Source organism: Chiloscyllium punctatum, chromosome 4, assembly GCF_047496795.1.
Source record: "Chiloscyllium punctatum isolate Juve2018m chromosome 4, sChiPun1.3, whole genome shotgun sequence".
Classification (NCBI taxonomy): Eukaryota; Metazoa; Chordata; class Chondrichthyes; order Orectolobiformes; family Hemiscylliidae; genus Chiloscyllium; species Chiloscyllium punctatum.
The window spans coordinates 79,751,849-79,773,521 of NC_092742.1; positions in this window are offsets into that span (position 1 = coordinate 79,751,849).

Sequence of the window (21,673 nt, forward strand, 5' to 3'; positions counted from 1 at the left end):
GTGAGTGCGCGAATAGGTAGGCACTGTCCACGTTTTCCTCCTGAGTCCATAGGGAAACTACTAAAGTTCACTATGTAGTCTTCAAATTGCTGAAGTACCTACTGCCACTGGGAAAGTGGCAGCCTTGGTGAGAGGCCACTCCGAATTTACCATTTGAGCGGTTTAATTGGCCTCCTGGTGGGAGGACTATTCTTTATCATCTCACTGCTGGTGGGAAGATGTCTGGCACCCCAACACATTACCTTCCTTTGTCCTTTCACAAGCCCTTGACATCTGGGCCCATCTCCAGAAGGCTGGCGAAAGTCAGCCCCTTGTCTTTGTGTGAGAAGGTTTAAGTTTAATCCCTACCTCCGGATTTGTAAATATAATCCAGGCTAACATTTAGTACCTCACTGGTTTTAACATGTTACAGGATATGCTAAGGTCATGACGGGCTGGACAGTTTTGTCTTATGTAAAAATCAATTCATTTGATTGTGATTAGGGCAGTTTGTTCGTTTCCTGCATGTTACCATTTCATTTTCCTCTCATTTATATTTTGATATGAGAAACTACTCATTCAGCAATGGAGCCCACAGAGAAAACATTGTTTTTGTACAATTATATACTTGCTCATTGTTCAGTTCATTTGGGAAGGAAAATCTATAGTACCAAGAATGCAAAATCTCAAGGGGAAGAAGTTCGGATAATTTCATGCAAAAGTAATTGCTCAATGTTGTTAGAATGACTGAAAGTAAAGTCAGACTAACTAATGTGCAATTATGTATTCAAATGAATGTTTTGATAGATTATGTTGAAGTGATGGTGCTGTGTTGCAGTTCATACGCAGAGCCTAAGATGCTATAACAAATACACTTTTACATTGTGTGCAGTATTGGTCTCCTAGTCTGAGGAAGAACATTTTTTCTATTTAGGGAGCCCAGCGAAGGTTCACCAGATTGATTTCCGAGATGGAAGGACTGACATATGAGGAAAGACTGGATCGACTGGGCTTGTCCTCATTGGAATTTAGAAGAGTGAGAGGAAATCTCATAGAAACATGTGAAATCCTGATGGGATTGGACATGCTAGATGCAGGAAGAATGTTCTCGATGTTGGGGAAGTCCAGAACTGTGGGTCACAGTATAAAAATAAGGGATAATCCATTCAGGACTGAGATGAGGCAGAATTTCTTCACTCAGAGAGTTGTGAACCTGTGGAATTTTCTTCCACAGTGGAGCCAGTTTGTTAGTTATACTCAAGAGGGAGCTGGACATGACCCTTGCAGCTAAAGGGATCAAGGGGTATGGAGAGAAGTGGAATTGGGATACTGAGATTGCATGATCAGCCATGATCATATTAAATGGTGATGCAAGCTCAAAGGGCTGAATGGCCTACTCCCACACTAGTTTTCTATGTTTCTCAATGCATGTTGTAGCCTAGAGCTATGACACAGGCCCCAACATTTATTCCATTAAACAGCTGACCATGAATCTCTCCTGCCATTGACATCTGATTATGTTGGGAAGAGATGGAAGTTGACACTTGGTTACATTATAAATATCTCTTTCTTTTCTGAGTTTCTGGCTCAAAGATAGGGATGTTCCTCACTGCACCACAAGATCTCATCTGATGGGGATAGGAACCACTTCAATTTCAGGAGCCACTAAACTGGAGCTGCACATTACCTTTAATTATAAAGCAGGCTGAAAATATAGGGATCCAGGAATGAATTCTGTGTGGAATTGAATCACTGGTGAGCAGAAATGGCTCTTCCATTTCCATTTTACAATGAACAAGAAAAGATTTTATTTAGTTTACCAAACTGCAATGCATCCTAAGCTCTTCTCCCAAGGCTCTAAGGTTTGTACAGTGGACTTACACTTAAAAGGGCATTAAACCATCAAATAATAAATCAAATACAAGAGGCAAAGAGGAAATGTGACATGAAATGATTCAGTCGTGCAATTGCATGGAATATGGTATCACAAACATAACTTCAATGTCTAAACTGTCAATGTTATAAACATTGCTTGAGTTATATTTCACTTTTCATATACATATCCTTTCAAAGTAATTTTTCAATACATATTTTCAATGAGAATAACATTATTACCATTTAGTTGAAGGTTGCCATCTTATCTAAATCAGGTCAGTTTGCAGGAGTGCCAATTTAAGGGGAAAACTAACATTGGTTCAGCATTACCAGAAATTAGCTGTCATTGTTGTCAAATTTCATGGAGGACTTCTCTCTGTGAAGCTGCGAGAGTTTGATCATCCCACTTGATGCAGGAGGAAGTACTCACCATTGCTGTGCCATCCTAGGATCTCTGATGCTGGTGCCAGATTTAAAAAGGCCATTTTGCATTTGGTCAAGCACTGACTGTCCAGAGGTACCTGGAACAGATCGAGACATTTCCACTGGACAGCCATAGGAGGACACACTGATAGACCTCTCAGAAATCCCATCTTAAGTTACTCCAGAGGTAACTGGACCCTCCACTCCCAACCCACCTGCCACCCTCAGTCATAGAGTCCTACAGCATGGAAACAGACCCTTCGGTCCAACTCGTCTATGCTGATCGGATATCCTAAATTAACAGAGTCACATTTGGCCCATATCCCTCCAAACCCTTTCGATTCATATACTAATCCAGATCCCTTTTAAATGTAGAAATTGTACCAGTCTCCAGCACCTCCTCAGGAAGCTCATTCCATACATGTACCACCCTCTGCATGAAAATGTTGCCCCTTATGTCTCTTAAATCTTTTCCCTCTCATCTTAAACCTATGGCCTCTAGTTTTGGATTCACCTACCCTGGGGAAAAAAACCTTGTCTACTTATCCTATCCATGCCCCTCCTGATTTTACAAACCTCTATAAAGTCACCCCTCAGCCTCCGACATTCCAGCGAAAATAACCTCAGCCTATTCAGCTCCTCCCTCCACCCCGGCAACATCCTTCATCTTTTCTGCACCCTTTCAAGTTTCACAACATCCTTCTCCTTTGCAGGAAGACCAGAAATGAAAGCAACATTCCAAAAGTGGCCAAAAGTACGGACGCAATATGACCTCCTAGACTCAATACACCGACCAATAAAGGCAAGCATATCAGACTTGCCTCAGGCCCTGGACTGATATTGGAGGCTGCCCTTTTCTTTCTATATCAGGACTCCCTTTCTGAAGTTCCCCAGTCAAATTTAGGAGACATCTTTCAGGTAGGGTGCTCATGGACTTCCTCAAGTTCTCATCCTAGCTATATCTCTAACCCTTCAATTGCTCACTTTATGCCTTCAGCCCCAGACATATGACATTGAGTAGTACATTCCTGTTAAAGTAGTTCACAAAGATCTTCACATGATGTGGGCCTCAAACCATGACCAGAGAATGAAGAGTTTCCTTATCCACCGTGTTTGATGGCTGTGGAGGAATTCCCTGCACAGAGCCTTTCCAGCATGTTCAAATGTCAATTAGATTCCTAGAATCCCTATGGTATGGAAACAGGCCCTTCAGCCCCACAAGTCCACACCGACCCTCTGAAAAGTAACCCCACCTAGACCCTTCCCCTACTCGAAATTTACCCCTAACCTACACATCCCCGAACACTATGGGCAATTTAGCATGGCCAATTCACCTAACCTGCACATCTTTGGATTGTGGGAGGAAACCCATGCAGACACGGGGAGAATGTGCAAACTCCACACAGACAGTCGCCCAAGGCTGGAATCGAACCTGGGTCCCTGGCGCTGTGAGGCAGCAGTGATAGCTACTGAGCCATCGTGCCACTCACAAATGTCCAATATGTCCAATAACAAATTAATTGACTCAATTTCACTACAGTGAACCTCAAATAACATTGAATCTGAGGCTACTGTTGATGCTGTGCAGATTTGAATAGTTCAGAATTATTTTCAGGTGTCAATATATTTCATTGCCTTGTCAGGTGATATTGGCCAGGGAATTCCCCCGAGCTTTTCCCATCCTGCCTGTGCTGTGCAGTCGAAAGTTCAAGTAAAAACCATTCATTTTTGCGAATGGCATTTATGCTGCACTTCCTGTGTAGAACAGTGGACAGAGCAGGAGCTAGTCCAGGAAATTTCCGAGTCATTACGTGATTGTGCTTGTTGTAACAGTATTTGACAGGCCCTCTTTCCTCTTGTGTTCTTCACGTGGTAATTCAGTGCAGGATTACATATATATACGTGCATGTGCATATGTGTGTGTTAGTTTCTTCTCTGTGTGGTGGGGTCTGGTCTGCAAACATCTCAGCTGCCCTTGCTATTGGTCAAAGACCTTGCTCAGGACCATATGGTTGTTGAGATGCAATGGCCACACTATGTTAAAAGAACCCATGAACAGGCACCTTCTACCCCTTCAAAATGAAACTTGCGATCTTGAGCATCAGAAACCTCACACACAATTCGAGTGGTGATACTCATGAATGTTGCTCCATATCCCAGAACCTGGCGTGGTGGTATGGCATTGAGACCACTGCCCTGAGTGAGGTGCACCAGGCAGGCAGAAGGCCAGCTCAGGAAACAAGGAGGCAAAAATTCCTTCCTCCTTGAGTATAGTGACTCCATGGGATTGGCTTCACCATAAAAACTGAACTTGTTGACTGTCTCAGCTTGCCTCCTTGTGCGATAAGTGAGTCCAGTAGTTGTTCCAAAGGGAGATAAACCCATTCTGCTTTCAATGCCAGAATTGGAAGGGACACTCTGGAAAGGAGTGATTGATAAGCAATGTGTAAGGGAAGCAAACACCACTAGATCTCCAGTCTCACAAAATACCTGACATATGGTTTGGTCAGAGCAAACACCCTATATTCTGAGAGATACAATATACAAGATCTCTCAGCAATACTCTCAGACCAGGTATGGTCTTCTCTATCCCATTTTCTGAGCAAGGGACCACAAGGTCATGATAAGAGCTGGTCGCTGCTGGACTGACCAACCCCCCTTCCAGTCTGCTATCTCCATCAGCCTGGCCCAAAAAACGTAATGTGATGCCTGACCAAATTCCATGTCAATCGACTCAAGGACCATGTGAAGTAAGACCATTTGTCCTGAACCTCACAACACCCTGGAGCTAATCAATGAACAGGGACCACAGAACTATCACACTGCCTGATCTGCTCTGAAACCCATCTGAAATAGCTAGACAGGAAATATTAAGTCTGGTCTGATAGGAATGCCATGAGATCCAGAAGCTATTGAATAGCAAGCTCAGTGCATTCCCCAATTGGAAGCATCACTAAAACATCAATCAAGGAAAGCCTGTTTTGTCTACAGACAAACCAAGGCCAACTGTCAATATAAAGAGATGGTGGTTGCAGAAGAGTGCAGTCAATCGAGCAACTTTATCCAAGAATCTACCTCAATGAGAGCTAAGAATGAGTTGGCTGTCAGCACCTGTTGGAAAAAAAGCCCACTGAGGATCTTTTCAACTGAGACTCAGTAATACAGCTTGTTACTCATCACCTTCATAGCACAACATGAGGTCGATGAAGCCATCAGGTAGCTGAGAATCACCAAGGCTAGTGGGACAGTCGGAATACCTGCCAAAACACTGAAATATGAGAAAGAAGCACTCAGCACAGAGAGATGATTACGTCTCTTTTGTCTCGGAGGAGGGCTTGATGCTAGTTGACTCTAAGAAGTTGTAATTTTAAACATCTTCGAAAGAAGGAGATAGAAATAATTGCGTTATCAATAGAAGGTTCTCCTTGCGATCCATGATATGGAAAGTCATTCCGAGAATCCTTCTCAATCATTTCTCCCTGGTGGCTGAAGAGCTTCTCTTTGTGTTACAGTGAGGATTCCATTCATCAAGAGACCTTAAATGAAGAATGCCTGGAAAATCCCAAGATACAGAGAATGATTGAAAGTTAGTATGCAGGTACAGCAAGTAATTAAGGATAATGGAACGGACATAAACATAAAAGGAGTGGTGTTATGCATCAGTCATTGGTGAGATGTCATCTTGTATAACGTGTGCAGTTTGGTCTCCTTCTTTAATGTGTTGAAGGTGATTCAGAGGAGGTTTATTAGACTGCTATCTGTAATGACTGGATTGTCTTATGATGGTGGGTTTGAAGGGCTGGGCTTGTTTCCATTGGAGTTTAAAAGACTGAGGGATGATTTTATTGAATGGCCTTGACAAGATGTAGGTGGAAAGGATGTTTCCTCTGTGGGTCCATGTAGAACTAGCAGACACTGTTGTCAATCTCCCTGTTGCAAAATCACTTCATTGTATGTCATTGAGTTATAGTCCACAGATGATGCTTGCATGTGCGTAACCTCAGGCCGAACTCCAAATCATCACTGACACATTTTCAGAAGCTTAGGAGAGGATATGACTTAGACAAAACACCCAGAAGATTGTACTCACAGCTTGCCACAACTGTGCAATTCCTTTAGGCGGAGATGGGTACTGCAGATGCTGGAGATTAGAGTCAAGATTAGAGTGGTGCTGGAAAAGCACAGCAGGTCAGGCAGCATCCGAGGAGCAGGAAAATCAATGTTTTGGGCAAAAGCCCTTCATCAGGAATCCTGATGAAGTGCTTTTGCCCGAAACATTGATTTCCCTGTTCTTCGGATGCTGCCTGACTTGCTGTGCTTTCCCAGCACCACTCTAATCTTGTGCAATTCCATTCCTCAACCATCAAGATCCTGGGGAGCTAGTGACAATGTGGATCAACTTGCACACCTTATGAACCTTCTCTCAACAGCAATAGACAACAACAATGAAATTCCACATCGCCTCCGGTGTGCGAGCATAGCTTTCAGCTGTCCAAAGAATAGAGTGTTTAACGACAAAATCCTTAAACCCAGCATCAAGCTCATGATATATGTGGCTGCAGTGTTACCAGCCTTTCTGAATGCATTGGAGAAATAGACAGTGTACAGCAGGTACTTCAAATCGTTAAAGGTACATCACCAGTGACACCTCTGCAAAATCTTGCAAATCTTCTGGCAAGGGAGGTGCTCCTATAGAAGTATTCTTTCTCAGACCATCACCCCCAGCATGAAGACACTGGTCAGAGTCATTCAGTCCACATTGTCTGCAGGCTTGACACAAGATTTCCACAACAAGCTCTTTACTTGGAGCTTTATCATGGCAAGGAGTTACCAGGAGGGCAAAGGAACACTTCATGAGCATCCTTAAAGCCTCTCTGAAAAGTTGGAATATCCCTACCAACTCATGGGAATCTCTTGCAGAGAATTTACAGTGGGGTAGAAGACTCAGTGAAATGGTCCATAAACCATCTTGAGCATCGCTGATGCGTCTAGGTATTGGCCAAGTGCATGCAAAGACCTGAGCATTCCCTCACCTCGACCCCTTCTCTTCAAATACCTCCGACCCCGCCTGTGGTGGATCCAGAGTTGGACTGCTCAGTCACCTCAGCACCCATAACCCCAGAGTGGAAAGAAAGTCCCAAGGGATTGCCTAAGAGAAAATGACCTGGTTGTGCTCATTAAAGAGACCATTGCAGCTTACTTTCAGTCTGATAGGGTGGACCACGGGTAAAATGGCAGGCGGGGGTCCAAACAAATGTCACTGCCCTGAGAAAACAGCTTTTTGCTTAAATAAAATGTGTGCATCAGGAAAAGAAATGTTCAGATAATTACCAAGAAATTCACCAACGACTCTGAGAGATTTTGGTCGCTCCGATGACTTTGGGCCACGTTGATGCGCCATGTTTGAATCTAGGACAGTGCATCATTTGTAAAAATTCAGGAAATTTAAATTATTTAAATTAATGGCATGAGGCTTTAGTAAGACGAACGTCAGAAGCAGCAGAAATATTTAAGGAAATTCCTGTGCAGAACCAATACACTGTTTAGCTCAAATCTGATTTACTTCTCCTATAAACAGTGGGTTTGAGGGGCCTGGAATCTGAAAATGAGATAAAAGATTGTGCAAAGATACGCTCATGCCTCACCAGCACCTTCCTGCAACCAAATAATAGGAATTCTTTAGATCTAACAAGCTGATCTTCATTTTTTCCACTTTTTCTAAATACTTAACTTGATTTTACAAGCTGTGATTTTTGATCTGAAATAAATCAGGCACTCAAAGCTGAATCACTTCTGGGTCAGTACTGCTCGCCAGTCCTGACTTTATAAAGAAAACAACCTTCTCTCACCATTTATCATTGCTTTTCCACGCATGATTTTTGAGCAGTTAGCACCCAGTTCGACAGCTCAAGTTGCTCATGCAGCTCAAGCAGAATCTCGGTTCATGAGTCTTTCTGACAGGCCTTAAATAACTGATGCGCTGAGAAGAGCAGGATCAATCGAAATGCTTCTGTCAGGAGCACCACAAGTCATTCTGAGAACAGAGTCTGTCTTCCAACAAAGGATAACATAAAGAATTACTGTATTTCACTTTTTAAAACTTCCATTCTGTTAGGAGCTGTTGCACAGAAATATAGAAAATAATTATAATCTCAGCATGAAGCAGTTTCCAGTTGACAGCAAAGGTAAGGATGCAATAGAGGTTCCAAGTCAGGGTCAGACCAGGGCAATGGAGTCTCCAGTTTAGTGAGAATCTCATATTATTTGATTTTGTTGCTGCTGTTGATTAAAGCTTCAATGTGACATCAAACTGGCTGGAAAGGGCTGGTCAATAAATGTCTCCCTGTTCCCTCAAAAACCTTCCAGCCTTCTGTGGAGTTATTTTGCATTTAAAGTACAAATACAGGCCACCATCGCAGGCAGCAGAGTTGGCATTTGTGACAGGCAGAGAGTTATACAACATAAAGGAGCCATTATGTTAGTCCTTGAAACATGCTTTGTTTCTGTGTTCACACATGCTGCCAGACAGACTTACTAAGTACTTTCAACGTTTTCTATTCACATAGAGTCATAGAGATGTACAGTAAGGAAACAGACCCTTCGGTCCAACCCGTCCATGCCGACCAGATATCACAACCCAATCTAGTCCCACCTGCCAGCACCTTGCTCACATCCCTCCAAACCCATTCATATACCCATCCAGATGCCTTTTAAATGTTGCAATTTTCCTCTGGCAGCCCATTCCACATATGCACCACCCTCTGCGTGAAAAAGTTGCCCCTTAGGTCTCCTTTATATCTTTCCCCTCTCACCCTAAACCTCTGCCCTCTAGTTCTGGACTCCCCAACCCCAGGGAAAAGACCTTGTCTATTTATTCTATTCATGCCCTTATGATTTTATAAACCTCTATAAGGTGACCCCTCAGCCTCTGACATTCCAGGGAAAACAGCCCTAGGCTATTCAATCTCTTCCTATCGCTCAAATCCTCCAACCCTGGCAACATCCTTGTAAACCTTTTCTGAACTCTTTCAAATTTCACAACATCCTTCTCATAGGAAGGTGATCAGAATTGCATGCAATATTCCAACAGTGGCCTAACCAATGTCCTGTACAGCCACAACATGACCTTCCAACTCCTGTACCCAATACTCTGACCAATAAAAGAAAGCATACCAAACGCCTTCTTCACTATCCTATCTATCTGTGACTGTACTTTCAAGGAGCTATGAACCTGCACTCCAAGGTCTCTTTGTTCAGCAACACTCCCTAGGACCTTACCATTAAGTGTATAGTCCTGTTAAGATTTGCTTTCCCAAAATGCAGCACCTTGTATTTATCTAAATTAAACTCCATCTGCCACTCCTCAACCCATTGGCCCATCTGATCATGATCCTGTCGTAATCTGATGTTACTTTCTTTGCTGTCCATTACACCTCCAATTGTGGTGTCATCTGCAAACTGACTAACCATACTTCTTAAACTCACATCCACATCATGTATATAAATGACGAAAAGTAGAGGACCCAGCACAGAACCTTGTGGCACTCCACTGATCACAGGCCTCCGATTTGAAACACAACCCTCCACCACCACCCTCTGTCTTCTACCGGAGACTTACATCTCAGACTCCCTCTACAAACGTTATTGTGTAAAAGAAGAAAAGTGAATTCTTAATTACATTTCACTCAGGCACTCGTTCAATCCAATTTATCTAACAAAAGAAAAGTTTATAAAATATTTTGAACACTGGGCCTTTAAAACTAATCTTGTGTGCTTGTTGTACGTTATTTTCCAAAATTATACTTATTCTTCAGTTTCAGCATTTGCTTTTCCTGAAAACGTTTTCATATACAGGCATCTCTCTCATCCACTTCACAGAGATTTTAGTATCTGAGAGAGCAATGGGCATAACCCACAAGAAATTGTAAATCATTGCACCTAGAGAGAGAAAAAATAGCTCTAGTTTGCATTAAATTCTCGTCATCCTTCTCTCACCCATCCTTTTGAAAATACCAACACCATTTTTGAATTGTTCTGCCAAGTCAATATGGCATTTGTCATTAGAGAAATTCAAAGCAGAAACATATTGCAAGCAAGGGCCCACTGAAATATAATTTCTCTTTTTCCAGGGAAGACAGCAGAATAGCAAAATATACACCATGCTTTCCGGAGATGAAATCCTAACAACTTTGCAAACCCCTACTGTGTCACCAGCCGGGGTCCAGATTGGATAAATATCTTCACAGATCTTTGTGAATTTTGAGTTGAGATTATATAAACCATTAGTACACTGCATGTCAAAATGAATCAAGCTAAAAACAGAGGATAAATGAAATGGAAATCGTAACAATGGTATGGGAGAATGTTTTGCTTAAACAGATGGGTGCATCAATGAAGCATATGTACCTGCAAAGATGTGAGGATAAATATGATGACTGTATAACTGAAGCAGCCAAAGAAAAGGATCTTGTAAATTTGGTTCAATATGGGGATCTTTTAAAGTTCACTGTGTAACTGGCTCAAAATTCAACAACCGATCTTATCCTGGGACATTGTAAGCCACATCCTGAACTTTCACACCAATACACTGATCCTAAACAATAAAAGTAGAATTTGGTGCACAAGCTGTTGCATCTGATTGTGGATCTCTCCCGTAATTATTGAAGTAACTGCAGCCTTTGAGTAGGTACTATGCCTACTTTCAGCAACAAATTCAAGCATGCAGTTTCATTCAATCCATCTGAAGCTTTCTCAATTTATAAGCAAACCGGGTATTACTGCTCTGACCGAGCAAAGGCAAAATCTGCCAATGTTGGAAATCTGCAAGGAAAACAGAAAACACTGGAGAAACTCAGCAGGTTTAATAGCATCTGTGGAGAGAAAAATAGAACTAGCGTTTCAAGTTCAAAATCAATCTTCCTCAGAATTGAAGAGAGGTGGAAATTTCCCGTGTTTTACTCTATAGAAAGGAGGGAAGGAACAGGGAGTTTAGAGATTAAGTGTGCCACAGAATAAAAGGCAGAGTGAGTCACAAGCTTCATAGATAAGTGACAAAGCATTGTTCCATAGTAGCGGTTATTAGCAGAAGTGCTCTGGATGAGTTGGATCTGTGCATCCCCGGCTTTAATAATCGAAGCGCGTAAAATACTCAGACAACAAAGTTATATTAAACACTATTCAGACATCAGCTGGAGTATTTTGGCCAATTTCGGGCATTACAGTTTAGAATGAATATCAAAGCCTTTGAGAAAGTGCAAATAATATTTATGGGCATGGTAACAGAGAGAAGGGGCTTCATTAAGGGACAAGGCGGGATAAGGTGAAATTGTTCTCCTAAGAACAGAAATACTTAAGGATAAATTTAATTGATGTGTTCAAAATTATTCTGATACAATAAATAAGGAAGTGTTTCCATTGCAAAGAGAGTTGGAATAATAAGATAGAGATTTAGAATAATTGAGAGTAAACAAAAAAACCACCTGAGAAATAAGCAAACACTTGGTAGATCTGCTTAAATTTACATTTAGCTCTTTTTAAAATTCTTCTTCCAAACCTTGTGTTAATTTAGTATGAAACGGAGAGGAACATTACTGATTGTTTTGATGGACTCTGTCACAAGTTTTAATCAGCACATAACATTTCCAAAAATTCAATTCTTGAGACAGTTTCCTTGGTAACAATTGGATGGGTCTGTTGTATTGAATCAGTGCTGCATGAGGGAAAAATTAAAACTGTACATAATCAAAATATGCTTTGACTGGAAGACTGATGAGACTTGGATCTGGTTAGTGCACAGGGCAAGCCATTGAGTAACTTCTGTTCTTTATTTCCTTGCTTCAATGGACCATGTGCTCTAGAAATTAAAGTATCAGCACAGATCCACATTGTCTAATGATTTGGCAAATCCATGAAAGCTAATCATTGCTTAGGATCAATTCCAAGCATGGTCAGGCAAGACCGCCATCCTTGTCCAAGTTGATAGCCCAGCAACCATCCTATCCAAATTATTTTCCAACATTACCCCGTTGAAAATTACTGAAAGCCAGAGGCTAAATAAAATCAAGCATCATAACACATTCAGTAGAAAATAATTAACATTCACATATTACAATTAACATCTAAAAGACAATTTAAATAGGTTAATTTGCATTTTTAAAGTACTGTGTTAATAAAAAAAAATTATTTAATGCACTCACCAGTCCATTACCTCATCCGATAGGGTAAGGGTCATGTCTGTTGTCGAGTGATTCAGAAATTCAGGTCAAGGACCTGGGGACACAGGCTCAAATTCTGCCACAGCAGCTGGTGGAATTTAAGTTCAACAAACTAATCAACTCAATTTTCATAAAAATCTAGAATATCAAGCTCAGTAATAGTTCCATGAAACTATAATTAATTGTTATAAAAACCTATCCAGTTCACTAATGAAGCCCTGTAGGAAAAGAAATCTACCATTCTTACCTGGTTTGGCCCAGATGTGACACCATTGTGCCTGATTTTTAACTATACTCTGAAGTGGCCTAGCAAGCCATTCAGTTGTGACAAACTACTGTGGATAAAGTCAAAAGTGAGTTTCAAGATGGCAACTGTCCAACAACTTTTGAGGGCTTTTCGATTATTTGTCAATAGCATCCATATCCCAGGAAAGAATAAGAAAACCTTGCCAGGAAGCACAGATTGAAGCTATTGAGTTGGCAGATATTGGAGCTCAGATCATTCTACAGTATCAGAGTGGTGGAGCTGGGATCTGACAGGCTGCAGCACAATGGCAGTACTGACATTACCATTAGGTTGACAGTCAGGGCCACGCTTCGAGTCTCATGGACCATTGGGTAGGTACAACGGTCTGGAACAAGAGCCTGAGAGAGAAGCAGGTCAAGAGCAGGCCAAGAGCTACCTGGGCCTCAGTGTCAATGCAAGATGCAGTTTCAGAGGAGAGAGTGCTCATGACATCATTAGCTATTTCAACAACCCCACTTTGGGAATTGCTGTCTTATTGAATCTTTCTGAGTTGGTGTGAAAACCATTAGTGGAGGATACTACTTCATCAGCGACTTGTTTCCACTTTATTTTGATGCGCTCTGAGATAGCTGACACATCTAATGCAAGATTAGCAGACTCTGTACATGTGGAAGAGCTGGAGATTTAAGGGTCAGCTGAATGATGTGTTTGTGTGCTCTCTCTCTGATTACACTTCTGCTCATTCTGTTAAGGTCTCTTCACGTGTCATTGACTTCCCGAGTATCTCGATTTTTGGTTAATCGCAAATGGCCATGAATTGTTTGACCTGTTCAGGATGCATTGATGACATCACTAGCCACCCATGGTGACAGAAATGCTTTGCAGTTCTGGGGTCAGGCATGTGAATGACATGTCCTGCCCAGCAGAAGCAGTTTGAAGCGATTAGCAGCTCGATGTCTGGCATGTTGGCTTGGGAGACGATTCTGCTGTCGGATCCCCAAAATATAGCATTTCTGTAGATACTGCTAATAGATTAAAACTCCAAGTGAAAGAGGCAAACATTGACAAACATAAATCACCTTAGCATTATGATTCATTTAATATCCGGTTAATTCTCAGTTAAAAGAGGGGGGGGGGGTCAGTGTCCAATGTGATCCAAGTACAATGAAATGTCCAGAACCAGGGGTCACAATCTGAGGATTTGGGAGTGGCCCATTTAGGATAGAAATGAGGAGACATTTCTTCACCCGAAGAGTGGTGAGCCTGTGGAATTCATTCCCACAGGAAGTAGTTGATGCCAAAACATTGAATGCATTCAAGAGGTGGCTAGATATAGCACTTGGGCTGAATGGGATCAAAGTTTATGCGAAGAAAGCAGGATTGAGTTGGACGATCAGCCATGATTGTGATGAATGGCAGAGCAGGCTTGAAGGGCCAAATGGCCTCCTCCTGCTCCTATCTTCTGTGTTTCTATAAGGTATTAGCGACTTAAAGAACAGATATGCATGTATTGAGGCATAATAGGTGGATATAAACAAAGTACAGGGATAATCAAATCAGTGTCAACGTTGGCACATGCAATGTGAAACAGTTGGCAAGTCAAGAGGGCTTTTGAAATAGTAAACATCATTAGGATGTTAGACTGAACAGATGTATTGTACAAGTTTTTAATTAAAGATTAAGTTTCAAACAGGTTTACAATTGGAGTACATCCAGTTCTTCATCAGAGGAAACTGAGACATTAAATTGGTTCAATGTAGAAGAAAATCTCGATGATTAAATCTGTTCACCGAGCTAACTCTGAGCATGTTGCTAAATAGGTTATAACAGAGTACAGTTTCTAAAAAATATAACCAAATCAAATATTGCGAAAAAGTGCTACATGTTGCTGAAGCTTTCTGTCTTGCATTTAACAGGACAAGTGTAAGAATATCAAATTTCAAACACCTGCAACAAAGAGTGAAACAGAAGGACTTAAAGACAGTTACTAGAACCTAAAAGAGCAAGGGAGAGGAGGACTCTGTTCATCTGAAACAGTGAGACAGAGAGTAGGGCAGCAACTTCAGAATAAACGGGGGAGAAAGCAAGGTCAACAGTTTCTCGAACAACCTGAGCGAGTGAGGAGAACAGACCTGCATGAGAAGGACACTGTCTGGGAGATAAAAACTGATGACAGAAAGCTATTTCAACTTGGTTCAACCTTCCAGAAGCAAAGTGTGATACCACAATAAAACTCATAGATGATTATTGGCTATTTCATATGTGTATTTTTAATACTGGTCAAACAACTGATTCATGGACGTGTGAAGTGAGAACGTCTTAGGTCAGATCTTCAAGTGAAAGCCCATAATAGCTCTGAGACAAGACAAGACATCAGCCAAGCTATCTGACACTGCTACTGTCCTATTCCAGGCATTGACGTTGAATCTAAAACCTCAAAACTTTTACAATCTGACCAATCGCAAGTTGATGGTCAAGTAACAGCAAAATGATCTCTGAATCACTAACTTAAAAATTTCTGATCAAATTAAGGCTAATTAGAAATAAAGACAATGCACAGAACTATTGCACTTGATAATCATAACTGAATAGGCAAGTGCAGTGGGGTTTATAATGGGTGCTCTGAAAGAGTCTACATGACATGGCTGCAGTGTTTTGCTGGAGTGACATGAAGCTCAAGTGATCACGAATGGATTATTAAATGTAAGGTGATTGTTAGCGCTGTTTGCAGCTTCCAGACTATGAGGGTAAATATGTTTCTTGAAAGAGAGAGAAGGCTACCCAAGTGTTAAAGCTGTTTGTTTTCAATTAAGCTGCAACATCGATGCCTACACTTTTTTCAAAAGTTTGTTTCTATATTACTTGAGCCTGGAGTGTAATCCAATCATTGCTCATGAATTTTTCACTCATTTCCTTCCAAATCTCCTGATCATCAGACTGAAGAAGAGATTAATGAACTGTTTCAAGTATTGGTGTATCTATTCCCAGATTTGTTTGACATCTCATTTATTTTACAAGTCTCAGGAAGGGCACTGAAACCTAACATGTGATGACTGATATATTTTCAACACAGCAGTTTACATGAATAAAAAGTGTCACCAGTAGCTTTGAACTCCACTCACTACCAAATATTCGAGGGATTCACCCTAGACTAGTTAAAATGGTCGCCTTATGATGTAGCCATTAAAACAGTCCTCTGGATTTAGTCTGGCACTAAAATTAAATACAGGGGGCTGGAGTGGTCACAGGCAAGATGTTCCTTGCCAACACCCCACGCCTGCACCATTTTCTGATACTGGATTCCTCAGCCAGGTACTGAATGCCTGACAGCAAGGGCCATGCACATCCCTATGAGGCCATAAGTAATGCGGTTCACTAGGGTAGCCTTCAGGAAGCATGGGAGAGCCATGCAAGTCACCACTAAAACCCCAAGCTACTATCAATCATCACAGAGATAATTGATGTCAAATGACTTAGTAATGAACCTAACTGACAGCTCACAGTTTGCATTCCCATGTCATGCCTCTGCTGCTCCAATTTAACCGAGGACAGTTTTCTCGTAACCAGAAATCTAAGGTGGGTTAGAGCTGCCTAATTCACCTGATCATCCCTCAACATGATGCTGGCTCTAGTGCACTCCTCGGATCTCATCACAGCATGGGTAATTTATGGCTGAGTGTAACCCTCTGATATTTCTAATTCCATCTTTTGTTTTAATAGTCATGCATGGGATGTGTCCAGCACAGCATTTATCATGCAATCCAAATTGCCCAGAGTGCTGGAAAGAATCAACTGTATTGCTGTGAGTCTTGTGTCACATGTAGGATAAGGATGATAGATTTCCTTCTTTGAAGAACAATACTGAACGAAATTATGGCAATTATTTTAAATTGAATTCAAGTTTCATAGTCTGTCATTTCCCCAGAAAATTGGCCTGGATTACCTGTCCAATACCATTACCACAATGTCACTGTATCCCTGACATAGTTGTAATATGGAAGAGGTATTACCAACACCACACAGAATTAGCATAAAGATCTACACTTCCCCACCATTTTCAAGCCCAGAGTTCAGTAGAATGTACTTGGAAAGTGTATTCATAATTTAATGTATCAAAGGCTTTGTCATGAGCAAGAGCAACTAATTGTAATTTTAATCACACTAATTCCCTGTACACAGAAATAACATTGATGAATTTGGGCACATTATCTGATCCCTTCCTCCTCTTAATGATTATTTCAATTATATTTGAATGCAGTTGCCAATGAACCATCAATACTTTGATCAGGACCTTTAATCAGAAGGGAAGTAGTATTGGTCTCCATCTGAACCCAATGCAGCTCTGAAACAGAAGGACACTTTGTGAAGCCCCAGTCAAGAAATATGAGCAAAACATTCTGGATAAAACCTCAGTGCATGTATGAGAAAGTGTTGCACTGTCAGGGATTGTCTAGTCTTTAGTGAAATTCAAAGATCTCATGGCACTATTCACAAAAGAGAAGGGGATTTGCCTCCATGTCTTTGCTAATATGTATTCCTCAGCCAGATCAAGAAAACAAATTAATTGGTCATTACTATATACCTCTTTGTATAGTTAGAGTCAATAGAGACATATTGGGGCTGTCATATTTTCTACGTTTATCGCAGAGACAATATGTCAAGCCTTGACAATCTTTGACCACACAAATAGCAAAGAGGTAAAATATCTCTTTGATGCAGAAAATACTGAGAAATGATGTTTGGTTTAAGTTCGAGAGCTGCATGAGAATAAAAATAGAAATGAATGAGCACAATTAGAGGCAAGATAAGGACCTGAGAGTGTGGAGGCAGAAGGTAGCGCAACAACCAAAAACTGAAAGCGAGGAAAGAAACTGGAATCGATGAGATACCAGCAGAATGCCTGAAAGAAACATTGGGATACTACCAGAGCTATGTACAATATAATGAACTGAACAGGATTCCTACCTGAGGATGTTATGAGGATTCTGAGGATCTTATGCAAAGTGTTCATTAATCTCCCAATATCCTGAGAGAGTTCATTGGACAGGACAATAAACTTCACAAGATACGAAAGAAAATATTTCTGGTAAATATTTTAGAAAGAAATGACCTGTCTCTGGAAACACGGATAGATGGTAGGAGTGAGGAAGATGTATTAAGAATGAATGTGAAGAAGGCCAAGACAATGGTGACAAGCAGAGACCTAGCTCTAGCAGTTACAACTGAAATGAATGGACAAGTCCTGGAACAAGTGTAAAGGTTCACACATCTTGGGAAAATGACAGGCGGTGTGGCAGGAAGACCTGAGATTGAGAGAATGGAGCTCTGCCAGAATGAAGAACCAGTTGGCATTGATAAAACTGAACTGAAACTTAGGAAGGGAATGTGGAGAGGCTGCATTTTGTCAGCTGTGCCACACATGGGGACATTGAAAACAAAGACATTAAGAAGTTAAAGTAAACCTTTAACAAAGGATTGATTTAAGATTGAAAGAATAAGGGAGAGATGGAAGGACAATAAAATATAAACAAATTGACATGGTAGAAGCTCACAACATCATAAGGTAGTCTTCACTGAATAATTCAGGGATAATGTTAAATGATACAGCGTCACATGCAAGCAGGAAGACCTGTAAATTGGGTTGGCACCAAAACTTTTCAAAGTAGCAAGAGTCCAGAAATTTGAATAAACAAGACTCTTTCACAGAAATTTCAGAATGTATTAGATAATAAAGCCCAAACGTGATTTTCTCCCACCAAGAGGTGGCATGCTTAGGCTGTAAGGCAAAGTTTGCTCTAAATGTTGATGGATACTCTATTCTTAAATCCTGTTAGATGTTCTATTTTTAGTTATTCCTAGGTTGAGGGGTTGGTTAGCTTTGCCAGTTGGATGGCAGGTTTGCTGATGCAGAGTGATGACAATGAAAGGGGATCAATTTTACACTGACTGGGGCCACTGTGAAGGTTTCACCTTCTCAACCACACCCCTTCACATGGGCATGGTGACTGTCAGATTAAACAGTCACCAGTTGTCTCTCTTTCTAGTGAGATAGTGGGACAATAGCAATTTCACTTCCATTTAAAAATAATATGAAATTATATTCTAAAAAATTTGATTTTGTGTCTTTTGGCTGTTTTTATCATAACCATATACATAACCATTGCAAGCATAAGAAAGGGGTAGAACTAATACATCATCACACTTAGGTTTTTCTGTGAAAAATGATCTTTGACACTCCCTGAAGTAGGCTAGTGTATTTTCTGGAGAGAGACATCCTGGACCCTTAAAATATCTGCGATGCAAAGCTAAGCAATAACTTGAATGTGAAAATAGGAGGTATAGTTAGTAAGTTTGCAGATGACACCAAACATGGAGGTGCAGTGGACAGCCAAGAAGGTTACCTCAGATCACAATGGGATCTTGATCAAATGGGCCAATGGGCTGAGGAGTGGCAGATGGAGTTTAATTTATATAATGCAAGCTGCTGCATTTTGCAAAAATCATAGCAGGACCTTTATACTTAATGGTAAGGTTCTAGGGAGTATTGCTGAACAAAGAGACCTTGGAGTGCAGATTCATAGCTCCTTGAAAATAGAGTCACAGGTAGATAGGATAGCGAAGAAGGCGTTTGGTATGCTTTCCTTTATTGGTCAGAATATTGAGTATAGGAGTTGGGTGGTCATGTTGCGGCTGTACAGGACATTGGTTAGTCCATTTTTGGAATATTGCGTGAAATTCTGTTCTCCTTCCTATTGGGAAGATATTGTGAAACTTGAAAGGGTTCTGAAAAGATTTACAAGGATGTTGCCAGGATTGGACAATTTGAGCTACAGGGAGAGGTTGAATAAGCTAGGGCTGTTTTCCCTGGAGCATTGGATACCGAGGGGTGACCTTATAGAGGTTTATAAAATCATGAGGGGGAGGATAGGGTACATAGATAAAGTCTTTTGTATTGGATGGGGGAGTTCAGGACTAGAGGGCATAGGTTTAGGGTGAGAGGGGAAAGAGACCTAAGGGGGTAACCTTTTCATGCAGAGTGTGGTACGTGTATGGGATGAGCTGCCAGAGGAAGTGGTGAAGGCTGGTACAATACAACATTTAAAAGGCATCTGGATGGGTATATGAATAGGAAGGGTGTAGAGGGATATGGGCCAAGTGCTGGCAAATGGGACTAGATTAGGTTGGGATATCAGGTTGGCATGGACAAATTGGACCAAAGGGTCTGTTTCTATGCTGTACATCTCCATGACCCTATAAGCCTTATTAAAATTAATTAGCCTACTTTGGTGGAAGTATCATTCTGCAACAGCTTCTTCTCCTGTGAGACAATTAACCTAAATTGAATAAACCCTAAAACTAAGTGGTTGTGGAATTTGCTGACTTGAACTCAGCAGACAGCTGTTATTGACGAAGTATTGCTAATCTGAGTTAGCTCTAAATACAAGTTAAAAGCTATAAATCACTTTAAACGATAATGTAACAATTCAGAATTTACATCCCAGGAAGCAAACAGACGGTCCGCAAAGCAATAGTTTCAGAACAATTTTGAAAGCCTAACGTTTTCTTATTTTGAAAGCCAAGTGTCCTGGATACACTTTGATTGATTAAGCTACCAGGTTTGAAGCAAAACACACTTTATTCTTACTCTGAAGGTAAAATACAAACAAAAAATGAAGAATTGGAATAAATTAATTCTACTGGAAAACTTAACAGAATAATAGATAACATAACTTCTAAACAATAAGTGTTCCAATATAGTAACACCCCATAAACACACCAAGGGCAAGGGCAAATTCAGTAAAATAGATTGTTTCACATTAGATTCGAGCAGCAGGAAGAGAACCCCAGAATTTGGCTGTAACAAAGAGAGGAATAAGAGCTTCCACATCCAGCTTCAAGTCCCCAGCAACTGCTGAAAACTAAGCTTAAAAATCCTGCTTCTGTGGAAGTTTGACCCCTCCCATTCAGGTTGCTCGTATTGTTTCAACTTGAATCAAAGACAAAGCTAGCTGGGCTCAGAGCAGACAGCTCAACTCCAAATTTATGAGACTTTCTTTAAAAGAAAATTGCAGAACAATCCTTCTTACCGGCACATCTTGTAAACTTTGGGCAGACACATGTGAAGAAGATGCTCCATGCGCCTTTCCTTTGACAGAGTCAAAGGCTGAGAGGTCAGAGAAGTCAGTGTATAGAGGTTGCTGTTGCTCCCTGAATTTTTCTTGCACTTGTGAAGATCATGCTCACTATCTGTTTTGCTTGACAGATTCTGCACTATGAACTCCATAGGAGCTTTTCAGTGTCTGGGAGAGACAGGTGAAGGGCAGCCAGCGAGGAGATTCCTCTGCTGGCAACGCAATTGGTCTTACCTCCTTTATTGAAGATAATCATAATTATGTCATCAGAGATCTGCTGGTATACTCCGCTCATTCTTCATGAGGGAAGTGAGACCATGTATTCATGCCAAAATGGCTTCTCTGCTATATTCAGGTTGAAAGTGTTTCTCTGCTGTGTTTCTGTATTTTGGCAGTGATTCTGTCTGCATTTGTTGGTACTCAGCCATTGCCAGGCTGGGGTTGTGATGAGACAGTGATGGGTAGCACACTGAAATCGGTTGAGGCCACCCACATTGAGAACTGAGTCTTGGTTGAGATCATCAAAGTGCCCCTTCCAGTGAGAGCCGATTCTCTTTCTGTCCTGGATGGGTGCCCCTCCATTCTTGGCTCTCACTGGGGAGGTCCTAGGGTTTGTGGGCAGGAGATAGGGTTACAGATTCCACCCGTCATGCCTGGAAATGAGTTGTTAGACTATTTCCACCACCGTCTTTTCTTTCTAAGGTCAGAAGTTCTTCTTCTCACTGGATTGCCACCTTCGCTTGCTGTGGACCTGTTTTCTTCCCTTGGGGATTTGGTGGTGCTTCTTCAGGAACACCTTCTGC